Source organism: Lontra canadensis, unplaced genomic scaffold (assembly GCF_010015895.1).
Source record: "Lontra canadensis isolate GAN:19392208 unplaced genomic scaffold, GSC_riverotter_1.0 scaffold28, whole genome shotgun sequence".
Classification (NCBI taxonomy): Eukaryota; Metazoa; Chordata; class Mammalia; order Carnivora; family Mustelidae; genus Lontra; species Lontra canadensis.
Genome location: NW_022631022.1, coordinates 10011183 through 10025876, shown reverse-complemented (window position 1 = coordinate 10025876; position 14694 = coordinate 10011183). Strand labels below are relative to the sequence as shown.

The following is a 14694-nucleotide window of genomic DNA, read 5'->3' as shown; positions in this document are numbered from 1 at the left end:
TTATAAGTAATCACTAAATTACACTAACTGCTTGGATGGCTCTCGTATCACGAAATACAAGGCAGCCATTAAAATGATGGCAAAGGGGGTGACTTATTAATATGAAAAGCATCTTACCTGTGCATGAAGTGGGGGTAAATGCAAGTTACAGAGTGGTAGGATTCCATTTCTTCTGTACGAGTTAGAGAGAAGCAGGCAGGCAGATGACTGATGGATGAATGGATATAAATACACAAATACATGTGAAGAGAAAACAAGAAAGCAAACAAAATATTTACATTGGTTATATCTTGGAGTTGGAGATTATAACGATGTCTTATTTTATTCCTTAAAAAAAAGATTTTATTTATTTGTTTGGGAGAGAGAGAGCACAAGCAGGGGAGAAGGGTAGAGGGAGAAGCAGGTTTCCTGCTGAGCAGAGAGTCCTATGCAGGACTTGATCCCAGGACCCTGGGATCATGACCTGAGCTGAAGGCAGATGCTTAACTGACTGAGACACCAAGGTGCCCCTATTTTATTCTTCTTCATCTATATTTTTCTAAATTTTCTTCGATGAACCTAATTTCTGATATTGAAAATAAAGTTCTTTTTAAAACCTTATGTAATAATTCAATTGTCCCTTACTAAATGCCCCCAATTTCCTGTGCTTTGAATAGTTTATATCGTTAGGACTTCCTCATTATTTGTCCCAGTGTCTGCCCATTACACACCCTCTACTCGCATCTATTCTGTACCCTATGATATATTGAATCTTTAGAAATCCAAAGAGGGGCGCCTGAGTGGCTCAGTAGATTGAGTCTCTGCCTTTGGCTCAGGTCATGGTCCCAGGGTCCTGGGATCGAGTCCTGCATGGGGCTCTCTGCTCAGCGGGGAGCCTGCTTCCCCCTCTTTCTCTGCCTGCCTCTCTGCCCATTTGTGATCTCTGTCAAATAAATAAATAAAATCTTAAAAAAAAAAAAAAAGAAATCCAAAGATCTTCACAGTCACCACTGAGTGTAAAGTAGGAGTAAATATTTTCTGAGTGAAACTTCAAAAAAGCTTTCTCATGGGAGAGGTCCAAGAGCTTTGGTGGGAGGAAGCCTATGCCATTTGGCCGTACACAGCCTCTGTTGGCCTGCCTCTTGGCACCGGCATGTTTTCTAAACTGGCAAACATGCTGGAGACCAGAGTTGCACATAAATGAAGTGGGAGTGTTTCTAATAACTAAGAGCTACTCGATTAAGAAATAGTGTAACTCTGAATCTCTGGACATGTCTCCCCTAAAGGAGGCTGCAGATGGCAGGAACAGGGCCAACTGGGGTCCCTTCTACCCCTACCAAAGTGACATTATTTAGGTTCACCACCTGGTTATTAGATTTGCCAGATGGCAAGCCTGAGTAACTGCTCGGAAAGAGAGTCACCAGCCAATCCACGAGCCTCACACAGCCCGTACCGTTAATTTAACATGTGATGCACATACTAGTACATAATATGGGTAATGAGGCATCACAGAGCCATCATAAAAGCAGACATCTGGGCTCATGCGGGATAGCCCTGTGCACAGGGGCCCTGGGAAAAAACCGACAGTTTCGTGCAGCAGGGACCGGGAAGAGGTGGGGTGGGAGAGGCAGGAAGTGGGGTGCGTGCCCATGTGCCTGCTGTCCAAAGGATTCAAATATTTTGCTTCCATCATTAAAACATTGCTGACTCCTGCCTGGTTCTGAGAGTTGCCCATTTCTCAGCTTTTCTGTGTTGTTATTTTCCACTTTGATGAAAAAGTATGATATTTTTACACCAATGCAGGGAAAAATGGAACTGTGACTAGAGGTGGATTTGAATGCTTTGACAGTTCTAGTCCAACTCTGACAGCAAAAATGGCTTTCCTTTAGGAAAAGGTGTGTGTGTGTGTGTGTGTGTGTCTGGAGGCGGTGGGGAGAGGAGCTGAGGGGAGGGTTCGCACCCACTGGCTCTCCTCTGGAACAAGCTTGTGGAGGAGAAGCTCCAGCTGGTCTCACTGGTTGCAACCAGAGAGGAAGGCCCAGAAAGAAAAGCTGGTGAAGCCAGCCAGGCCCCACCTGGGCCCTGGCAGCCACGTGGAGGTCGCGGCATTCCTTATCATTGTTCCTGTCCCTCGGGGCTCCCCTGGTGCCCCCAAAGTGCCAACCCAGGCACTGCCCACATCATCCGACCATCCCTGGCCGTGGGCGTCCATGCACTTACCAGCAGGTGCTTCCTGGCTGCTCGGCACTGGCAGACACTGGCTAACAGGCTTCCGGAATCTCTCTGTATGGTTTCTTCCAACAACACATGAATCTCCAATGACCTCAAAAGGAAAATTGTAATTAAAAATTAAATTAGAAAACCTTGAATATGTCTAACATGGAGCAGATCAGTAGAAACAAATGACGAGCTCCAGGACTGCTGCGAGAGGAAGACCGAGCCGGAGACAAGCCCCGGACAGACCATCAGGTGGAAAAGGGCATACACGTGTGACGAGGGCACACATGGGACAGGGAAGGGACATCAGGGCAGAGGCCATGACCTCCAGGGGCAGGAGAAGAAGAAGGGGAGACAGCAGCGGTGCTGGGCAGGGGAGCTGTGTCCCGGGGCAGGGACCCCCTTTCCTGGCAGGGCTCCGGCAGACCCTGGGTGGCCATCTGGAAGGCCCCTTCTAGGCCCCTTCTTCTCTAGGCCCCTTCTTCCCGGCTCTCGAAATGTATGAGATGCTGACCTATTTTCAAAACCAGTTTTCCTCACTGGCTCATTTTGGGTTCTGACCGAATTGTGACTGTAAATAAGGCCATCTGTGTCTCTCAGCCGGCTCTTCAGAAGCCGAGGACGTTCCACCACTGAAACTTCTGAGCGTCGGGTGGGGTGGGGAATGCTCTTGTGACCCACTCTCAGGAGCTGTCACCATGTCTGCTGCCATCTAAAGGACATCCTCCTCCTGGCCGTGCCCGTATCTATGGCAGCGACAGCCTAGGCAAGCCCTCACCAGGTTTTCTGTCGAACATACAGGGGTAAACCTAAATGCCCAGGGAATTCAACATCCATCACATTTTACAGTAGTGTCTACACCATGGGCACATTCATCTCAGATCCTCGAAAATGCACAATAACCCCGTGAGGCCAGAGTGCTGGCCTCTCACAGAAAGAGTCAAAGTCTGAAATCGAGCAGGTCTCATACCCCGAGCTTCTGACTCCAGGGCACTTCTTTACACCCAACCCCGCTGCTCCCAGCCTAGGGTTTTGCCTTCTCTGTGTCAAGATATACTTCTCTACCTCTTCTGATCTTGGCTTCACTCTCTTACCGTTGACCCCCACACGCCCTCATCCCATTTCATCAACATTACACTGTCGCCATCTTGGTACCTCCAGGTGATGCTCAGCCGCTCTGGGGCTCGCTATGTTGCCCGGACTACTATGTTGCCTCCCGTCTCACCCGCCTGACGCTCGTTAGCCCCAAGCACCTGCTCTTCTCCTCTGTCTCACTCCAGTCTCCTTTTGGGGAGGAACCTGAAACAAGTCTTTCTTAAATGCCAACCTGTCAGCTCTCAGTGGTGTTTCTGGCCGTTCTGCAGCCAGCATGGTACGGGGCACGGCCAGACCGAAACCCAGGATTGCTTCGCCTCAAAGAATCAGCAGCAAGCAGCAGTCGAGCTCAGCTGGGAGGGGCCAGCTGGGAAGTCGATGAGACCCAGGAGTGGATACAGGAAGTTAGAACCACGGATGAGGAGTCGGAAATGCGAACGATGTGATGGTGGCAAAACTGAGGAAGCAAATAGCATCCTGGTTTGTTTTAAATAGGGACGCTTTCAAAGGGCCAGGTGTGGCTGCCTCCTTCTGTTCCACAATGTCTTAGGCACCACCTGTCACCTGCTGGATGAAGGATTCAGCAGCCTGGGAGTTCACAGGGGGCCCGCCTGCCTTGGACACAACCCTGTTGATTGGAGCCAAAGCACCTCACACAAGAGTGATAGGTCCAAGCCCACAGATATTCACATCCTAAATCACAGAGAAAGTCAGGATGGGAGAAGATTGACAGTGTCCCCGATCAAAACAGACACCTCATCACAGCATATTTAGTGGAAAATACGTGGAAAACAAAAGTTGAATTCTCTATCTCAGCTGCAGAGCCTAATACATCACTGCCAAGCAGAAAGCGTTTAATAAAATTCTTTAAGTTATATCTGGAGTACGAGCTCTATGGAGCAACTAGGCAGATGGCAAGCAGCCCCACCCCCCAAGTTCATGGTGCAATGAGAATAATCTTGATATGGACAAAAAGGCCCAGCACGTTGACCCCACAGATACTTACTGAGCACACCTACTACATACCAGGCACCAAGCTAGGCTCTGTCACTGTACCACAGCTGCCCTCTGAAGTTTCCAAAGCACGTAAAAATATATAGTCAAGTCTGATCCCCATTAAACCAAGTGATAAAGGTGTTGTTATCCCCACTTTGCAGATGAGTAAACTGAGGCTCACCAAGTTTAGATGAATGGCCCAAGGTCATAGGACTAGTACTTAATATATAGTTTAGATATACATGGCCATGTAAACTTCTACGCATGGGAAAAGAATCCCAGGGAATACTTGTCCTTCAAGCCCCTGGATGCCTATGGACCCTTTCCTACCTGTGCCAAAACCCTGGTCCTCAACCTCTACACTCACTGTCCCTCAGATGACTCCACCTGTAAGGCTTCTTCTATAGGAAGTGTAATGTATCAGCTTTAAGTAACAGAAAAACCAACTAAGAGTGCCATTAACAATAAAAGCAATTTTACGGGGCGCCTAGGTGGATCAGTGGGCTAAGCCTCTGCCTTCGGCTCAGGTCATGGTCTCAGGGTCCTGGGATGGAGTCCCACATCGGGCTCTCTGCTCAGCAGAGAGCCTGCCCCCCCCCACCCCACCCCGCCTCTCTGCCTACTTGTGATCTCTGCTAAATAAATAAATAAAATCTCTTAAAAAAAAATTTTTTTTACATAACAGGAGACGCGAAAGTAGGCAATTCCAGATTTGGACTTAGTTCACAATTATCACAAAAGAAAAAAATAATGCATTGAGAGAACCAAGATCTTTCCTTCGTTCCACTCTACCATGTTTAGGCTCATCACCTTGCATCCATACAATGGCTGCTTTGAGTCTGTAATTTCATGTTCTCACAGGATTTTATCCAAAGGCAGACCCAGGTCACGTGACTACCCAGCAGCAAGAATCTGGTATTTGTGTCTTTCATAGGGAGGGAAAGGTACATGAGGGGGAAGCTGGGAATGGCTACTGGATACCTAATCAACATTCTCCACTGCTGGTAACTTTCTGATTCCTAATTAGGGTCAGAGCTGAAAACTAATTTTTCCTGAGCTGGAATATGGATTTCTTGACACTACCTGTAAGTTGCTTTATTAGTTTTCTATTGCTGTGTTATAGCTTAATGCAGCTTAAGTCTGGACAGCTTAACACAATATGCATTTATTTTCTCACAGTTCTATAGGTCAGAAGTCCCGGAAGTTGAGTAGGTTCTCTGCTTAAGTACTTGCAAAGCTGAAATCAAGATGTCAGCTAATCTGAGCTCTCCTCTGGACCTCTAGGGAAGAATTCACTTCCAAGCTCATTCAGATCATTAGTAGAATTAAGCTCCTTGCAGCTGTGGGACTGAGGTCCCATGACCTTGCTGGCCATCCACCAGGATCACTCTCAAGTCCAAAGACCATTCTCCATCCTCGAACAAGGCCCCTTCCATCTTTAATGCCAGCAACGGCGCACTGACTCCTTCTCATACTTCGATGTCCCTTCTGCCACCAGCTGAAGAAAACGCTCTGCCTTTAAGAGCCTTAAGTATTAGAGCAAACCCACCCAGATCATCTGCCTTTTGCCATAATCACAGAAGTTAACACCAGAGGGTGACAATCATGGGATCTTAAAACTCTTAAAATTCGTACAATTCCATCTACTTCAGTCACCATTAAAAAAGAAAAAAATTCAGGATTTATTCTTCAAGGTCAAGATAGGGTCACCTTTCCCCAATTCACAATAAGGACAGGAGGACTCCCAATCAAAACAGAGACTCTGCAAGCAAAATATTAAAGAAGAGAATGGCTGCTGGGTGGAAAACCAAGAGTGTCTGATTCCATCTGCCTTTCTCCTGTGAAACTGAGATATTAAGCCTAACTTAGTTACACAGTGGAGTCCCACCTTGCTGGCGGACATCTTTTTTAAATGAGAACATGGTGCCAGTGTCCCACTGATGGGGACATGGATTCCTATTTCAATTAACTCCCCCCACCACCACCACTCCCCTCCTCAGTCTGCCATGTGCTCCCCACACAGACTCATGAAGAATGCAGACCAACAGGGGGTTTGATGGGGTTTTCATATAACATATTTAGTGTGGCTCAATTTCTCATGTTGATTTCTCACTGGTTTGCATCTATCTATTGGGCAAAAGGGAAGGACAAGGGTTTATAAGAAGACGAGGCCCCTCTCAGAGCTCCCACAGAGCAGCCCTCACACTGCCCATAGTGTTGAGAATGGGAGGGTTTTTCCATGTTCTTTTCCCCGTCCTTCTTTTTTTTTTTTTTAAGATTTTATTTATTTATTTGACAGACAGAGATCACAAGTAGGCAGAGAGACAGGCAGAGAGAGAGAGAGGAGGAAGCAGGCTCCCCACGAAGCAGAGAGCCCAATGTGGGGCTCGATCCCAGGACCCTGAGATCATGACCTGAGCCGAAGGCAGAGGCTCAACCCACTGAGCCACCCAGGCGCCCCTCCACATCCTTCTAAAGAGAAATCCCACGCCCTCTTCTCTACAGAGATGCCTCATGACCAGCTCTTTGAATGCACTGTTTTGTTTCCCTGCCTTAAACTTGACTCAGACCTCCTGTGTTTTCTCACGTTTTCCCTGCTTTATGACATCTATGTGGACTTCACCTTCGCCCCCCCCACCAAAAAGTCTAAAATCCCAAGTCAGATGTCTCCAAGGAGCTGACATGTGTTTGCACAAACACGTGAAGATCCTTCAGAACTACAGATTATACACCAGGAACAGCTCGATGCCTTTGAGAATTCTCTACACTCATGGATGTTGTGTTTACTTTTTATTTTAAGTGCTTCCAAGCCCATTCTCTTGAAGCACCTTGCCTTACCAGGAGCCCTGCTCGTTTGTCTTGTTGCCTCCTTCACTCAGAGGCCTCCATCAATCAGTTTCTGAAACAAGGCAGGTTCTGTGCAGAATCAAAAAGCCACCACATCACAGCTGACGGCAAAAGAATGCAGCGAGCATTATTGCTTGTACACAGGCCTTTGTCTCTTTGAGAAGTACGTTTGAAATGAATGAGGCAGACGAGAGTGGTAGCTTCAAAAGCAGCTATCCTCCTCTGGGCTTTTCTTGTTGAAAAGTCCTGAGCAGCACTGTTACAAGAAAGTCAAGAGAATAAAAGGAAAATCGGAGGCAGGCTCCGGGTTTCCTAGATGAGAGACTCACACCTGGCCTCAGCCAGGCTGTGCCACTGGACATTTGCCTTTCCTTTGTAGATTTCGGTTTGCAAGGTTAAAGTGAAAGAGGCTGTTTACTTTCTCCCAGGGATTATGGATAAAAAAATACATAAATTTCCTTCACTAAGAGCCTAGCCCAGAAGTACGACAGGCTCCTCTCTTGCCTGGTGCCTCTTAAGGCCGTCACTGTTGGTAGTAGAGCTGCGGGCACCACTGTTGCCATGGTTATGATTTCTGGACCAGGGGATTGGCTGATCCTTAGCCCGGCTCTTCCATCCAGCTGTCATCTCCCCTGCAACGAGAGGCCTCCTTATTCCCTGATCCATCTTGTATTTGGCTGGCGGGTTAGAGAGCACAGATTTCCATGGCACTTCATGACCCTTCCATAGAGCCTCAATGACCCTAATGTTGATTTGGACCTAAAGTCTTGGGCTAGTGGAAAATTTAAAACAATATTCAGGGCTCACATAGATGAGGATCTATATGAGGATCATCGCCTTCCTCTCTTGATTGCAGAGGCTTTGCCATGACTGCTTGGAAGTTCAGAGCGAAAATCTGGCCCACAGCCAGGAAGCGAAAAGAACGGTACAACGTGTATTTGACGTGAGACCTCATTCATGAGTTCACCCTATTTTTCCCATCCTTATCTTCCATGCCTGAATTTTTCTTTTTAATAAGTCTTGCATTATTTGCATCTTTAAAAAGTGTCTTAAATTCTTTTGAAGTAAGGCTAAATATATATATAAAAAAATGTAAGTCTATTCCTCAGAAATCCAATGAAAGAAAAAAAAAAGTGCAAAGGTTTTTCTGGCCAGGAAGGGAAGACTGCAGACTGCAAAGCACCTAGAACATATTCTGTGTAAAAACCAAATGGGATCGTTTAAATGCATATTTTCTGTTGAAGAAAAAAACATACCCATGGTGCTCGCTTTGGCAGCGCATATGCTAAAACTGGAATGGTACAGAGAACATTAGCATGGTTCCTGCTCAAGGATGGTGTGCAAATTCACAAAGCATTCCATATTTTTAGACATTGGTCAAAGGGTAACAAACTCCCAGCTATAAGATAAAGAAGACCCGGGGACCTAACACACAGGGTGGTGACTATAGCTAACAATATTGCTTTATGTACTTGAAAGTTGTTAACAGGGTAGATCTTAAATGTTATCAACACACACACACACACACACACACACACACACACACCATAATTAAGTGAAGGGTTGGAGATATTAACTAACTGTATTGTGGTCATCCTTTTGCAATATATACATGTATCTAATCATTATGTTGTTTAAACTCGTATGTGTTGTATGTCAATAATATCTCAGTAAAGCAAAGGAGGGAAAAACTACACCTACAGAGAAAACCACATACACACACACAACTGAGTTTTAAAAAAAACTGGAATTTCTGGTACAGAGGAGGCATAAAGACATGACACTCCTAATCTCAGGAAGCTCCCTAAACAGTTAAGGAGCTGTTACGTCAAGTCACTCAATGGAGATTTTGTTCAGTCCCTTTAGAAGACTGGGACAGGCCGTGTGGACAGGCCACACCAGCAGGGAGGTACGTAGGGGGTTCTGGGAATCCCGGTTCCTTGCCCACAGTAAAAACTTCACAAGTATCTGCTGAATAGATGGAAAAGATAAGTAAAACAAAATGAAGCAAAAAACCCACAACAGGGGTGCCTGGGTGGCTCAATTGGTTAAAGCCTCTGCCTTCGGCTCAGGTCATGATCCCAGGATTCTGGGATCGAGCCCCGCATCAGGCTCTCTGCTCACCAGGGAGCCTGCTTCCTCCTCTCTCTCCGCCTGCTTCTCTGCCTACTTGTGGTCTTCGTCTGTCAAATAAATAAATAAAATCTTAAAAAAATAAAAAAAAAATTAAAAACCCACAACAGCAAAAGCAGACAAACAACAAAAAACATTATGCCTACGTGCTAAGTTCACAGATAACCTTCAAATGAACTTGGGCAGAAATGATTTAACAGCACCCAGAAAAGCAGATGCAGCACATGGCCTTAGTCCTTTGAATCTTCTCGACAACACTTTGAGGTAGATTTTTTTTTTTTATCTCTACTGCTTTTCAATGAGGTTAAGGAAGATTAACTAATTTGTGCAAGACCCCATAACCAGTAGGTAGGATTTAAGCCCAGAGCCATCTGATTCTCAAAACAGACTATTCCCTCCATCTTCCCCATCATTCCCCAAGCTCTTCTTCTGTCCAGAACGCACATCTGAGGCCCCATTCCAGAGGCACTGAATCGGTCTCTGGGGAGGGACTTAGAAGCATATGTTTAACAAGAGACAAGATGATTCTATCATCACAGAAGTTTAAGAAAACAGCCCTGTTGCCTCAGGTGGGAAACGCATCCATCTCCCCCTCTCACCGATCAAATAGAAGCCATCAGAGATTTGAAGCTCACACAACAAAATTCAATTGCATCATTCTAGAGTTTATCGGATTCTAATATTATAGGATATTTATTCCCCACTTGGGTGCTATTGCATTGTCAAAGGTCATCTGGATCCTGAAGGGCATAGACAATTCTGGAAAGTTAAAAACGGACTCTAGTGGACTTCTCAGATTTTTTAGTTTTCCCCTGTCCCTCTTTGGTCCTTCAGGGCAGAAGTTAAGAATGAAGCTTCAGCTCCCAGTAGCTTGAAAGGACACAGAGTTTCCCGGCTGTGCAGGGGCTGGAGGGCCGCTGGAAGGAGAGCCCCAGGCTGAGAATCAATCCTCCTGTCCCGTTGCCCACCAGATGGCTGTCATTGGACGAGCAAATTCCATGATCCGGGAAGTAGAAAATCCATCACTGGTTGGTTTGCTTTTCTGAGTGTCAGTGTTTCCTCACCCGACGACAAGAGGAGAGGCCGAAGAAGGCTACAGCTTCAACCCCCACCATGGAAGCGAGCGACGTATTTATACCACCTAAATCCTTAATGAATTAGATGGGAAGCAAAACAGTGATTCCTGACAGGGCTGAATTTGAGTCAGGCTGTGAAACTCCACAGCGCAGCCAGAAGTAGAGACGGACGAGTTGAACTGAAACCTGACAACTGCCTCTCAGCAAATTTACTGTAAGTTGTTCCCGTTATCTCAGAGAGAAATTTGAGACTGGGTTAGAGAAAAGTCCGGAGCTCATTTCCCCCATGTTGAGCACAGATCGTTGTTTCAAGAATTTGTTTTATATGCTATTGCCAGAAAACTTGCTTTGAATGAAATTTCCAGGCCTGCTATCTATAATAGCAAAAAATGACAGTTTAATTTTACAAACAATAGTTTAATATAATATTAATAGTTTACTATGCTTTACTATGCTTCTATTCCAGAATGTTCTCCTTTAATCTTCATGACAACTAGATAAAGTTTATACTCTTAATTAACATGATTATACAGATAAGGAAACTAGTAGCTTCCTTCTCATAGAGTCCTTAAGTAATTTGCAACAAGTCCATAGCTCTTAGCTGAAAGCCCATCTCATATCATTGTACCAACCGCTTTCCAAGGGAGTCCATATATAAAGGCTGTTTGTTTCTCCAAAAACAAATTCCTATATGGGGTTAAAATAAGACCCCACAACACGTTTGTTGCTTAAAGATCGATATCTGTAATAAAATGATGCAGAAATGCTAAAAAAATTTTTTTAAAAAGTTTTATTGAGGAAATTCATGCAACAAGAAGGAAACCGCTGGTAAAGGTAGAATCATATAAAAAAGATTCTGAAACCAAAAAAGTGGAGGGATGGTGAAAGAGGCTCCTGATTATAATGAAAAATACAAAAACAGCAGTGAAGACATGGATTACCCAAGTTACAAATGAAAAAACAAAAGAAATAATTAAAAAACAAACTACTGTAAAGGGAGTTGTGAATTCATGACCAGCCTAAGACAAAAATGAGACAATATTTAAAAATTAGAAAATTTCTTTTTTTTTAAGATTTTATTTATTTATTTGACAGAGAGAGACGGAGAGAGAGGGAACACAAGCAGGGGGAGTGTGAGAGGGAGAAGCAGGCTTCCCGCTGAGCAGAGAGCCTGATGCAGGGCTCGATCCCAGGACCCTGGGATCATGACCTGAGCCAAAGGCAGTCACTTAATGACTGAGGCACTCAGGTACCCCAGAAAGATAAATTTCAACAGACAAAATTTTAGAAGTCATGTGACAAAAGTAGATATAAATTTAAAAAATAAAATATAAGTTAGGAGTACTCTACACTTAGAATGGATGAACCAGTGGACATACATTGAACTCAGAAACAACACGGATGATTCATTTTTCTCAAGGTATAGTGCATCGGTATGTATATACTCTTAAATAAGAGTCCAAAAATGAATCCAGAGGAAAGTAATAGATGTATTTTCTCACCACAGTGCAATAAAGCTAAATGCTAATGATATAAGTAAAAATACAAGGAAAGGGACCTTGGGCAAAATAATGATTGAAGCTTCAGCCTTGGAAGCAGACAGTCTAGGGTTTAGACTATAACTCCATTCCTTACTGCTGTGTGACCTAGGCACTTTAGTGAACCTCTCTGAACCTTGGATTCTTCATCTAAAAATGTGACTCTAATTTGCAAAGATGTTATGAATTTTATCTACAAAGTACATACAAGAGGGGTGCCTGGGTGGTTCCTTCAGTTAAGCAGCCAACTCTTGGTCTCAGTCCTGGTCTCAATCTTAGGGTCATGAGTTTATGCCCTCTGTTGGGCTCCAAGCTGGAAATAAAAAATGCTTAAAACAAAACAATATGATAGTATTATGACTTAAAGGAAGGCTAAAACCCATACATCATACAATTATGATCCCATATTTTCAACGTACCCATATTTTATTTAACTAGGAAAAGCCCAGAATTTTTGTTGATTGAAATCCAAAGTCCAGGGGCACATTGGTACCTCAGTCAGTTGAGCATCTGCCTTCAGCTCAGGTCATGATCTCAGGGTCCTGGGATCAAGACCTGCATTAGGCTCCCTGCTCAGTGGAGAGCCTGCTTCTCCCTCTCCCTCTGCCTTCCTCTCTCTGTCTGCCAAATAAATTTTTAAAGTCTTAAAAAAAAAAAAAAGAAAAGAAAGCCAAAGTCTAGAAAATATATCTCTAAATACTAACAGTGCTCATAAATATGCCCTGGGAACTCTGATGATTTTTGTTATTTTGCTTTATTTTTTTACTCTAAATATATAGTTAAAGCACAATAAAACAATAATATGAAAATAAATATACCTTTCTTTAGAACATAGTATAAGAAGAAAATAAATATTAATATATTGACAGTTCTATAGGTGGGGATTGCTGTGAACATACAGTCATTTCAGTTGTTGCCACAGTCATCATCATTATCATAAATTCTAAAATGCTTTCTTTCTCTCTCTCTGTATATATATATATATATATATACATATACACACATACACACACACATATATATACAATGTATTTATATTGTATAATATAATAAACACCAATTTAAATTATTTTTAAATTTAAATATAAATTAATTTTAAATTTGGATTATATAAATTTATTTATCTAGATATAAATAAACACAGGTATAAATATACATTCTATAATAAATATATATATTCTGTGATATATACCATAGTATTATATATAGCACTAAAGTACTTTAGTGCAACATATAGTATACTATAGTATATAGTATACAGTATAAAATACATAGTATTAAAGTATATAGTATACTGTATATAGTATATAGTATATAGTACACATATACATTACTGTGTATAGTATACACAGTATAGTATACCACTGTATATTATACCACACAATATATTATATAGTATATATATATATATGAAGATTAGTATGAAGAACTCCTGTGTACCTTTTACCCAGATTCACCATTTGTTTATATTTTATTTGTTTATATGTATATATAGTATATATACATATGTATACATTCTATATAATATATTGTGTGGTATACTATACTGCGGTATACTATACACAGTAATGTATATGTATACTATATACTATATACAGTATACTATATACTTTAATACTATGTATGTTATACTGTATACTATATACTATAGTATACTATATGTTGCACTAAAGTACTTTAGTGCTATATATAATACTATGGTATATATTACAGAATATATATATACACACACTATATATATAGTATATAGTAGTATATAGTATATATATAGTATATAGTATAGTATATTATATAGTGTGTATATATATACTATATAGTATATAGTATATAGTATACTATAATATAGAGTATACTGTGCAATATAGTAGTATACAGTATATACTAGTATATAGATAAAATATATGTTCTATAATATATATTATAGTATTATATATAGTACTAAAGTACTTTAGTACTACACTATATAACATATAGTATACTATGCAGTAGTATATGTATATTATATGTATATATATACTATATATGTATATACATATGTATATACAGTATATATGTATATATGTGTGTATGTATGTACAGTATATATGTACATACAGTATATATGGAGTATATACATACGTATATACTATACCATATATGGTATAGTATATAGTATATACTATACCATAAATGCATGTTGTATACTATATGTAGACTGTAATATAGTATATATACTATATGTATATATGTGTGTGTATATATATATATACATATGTATAGTTAGCATATTTATAAGTATATTATATACTATACACATATAGTATATAGCATATACATAGTATATGTATACATATACTATACATATTGTATACAGCATATATACTGTAAAGTATATGTATACATAAAGCTATATGCATATTATATATGTTCTATATGTATACAACATATTATATGTACATTATACATGTATATAGCACATATATAGTATATATTTAATACACATCATGTGTATATATGTATATATAGTGTATTGTATATACTATATGTGTGGAGTATATATACACACATATAGTATACAGCATTTATATACCATCTATAATACTAGAGGTCATAAGTAGTTCATATTACTATATTATATACTATATAACATTATATGCTGTACATAGCATTACATATATAAAAACACAATATTAGGATAAATAACAATTTGAATATGGGCTACAGACTTGGATAATCATATTGTATCAATAGAAACTTGCGAATTTCCTTAAATGTTAAATTCCCTAATTTTTAAAAGAGAAAATGTCTGTCATGGGAAATATACACAGAAACAT

At 41.3% G+C, this 14694-nt stretch overlaps 1 non-coding gene across 1 annotated transcript; it reads left to right on the top strand.

Annotated features, from left to right (window-relative positions):
• Positions 1–8395: 8395 nt before the first annotated feature.
• Positions 8396–8502, top strand: LOC116872130. Its single transcript, XR_004383596.1, has one exon. It is a non-coding gene; the product is annotated as a U6 spliceosomal RNA (small nuclear RNA).
• The last annotated feature ends 6192 nt before the right edge of the window (positions 8503–14694 follow it).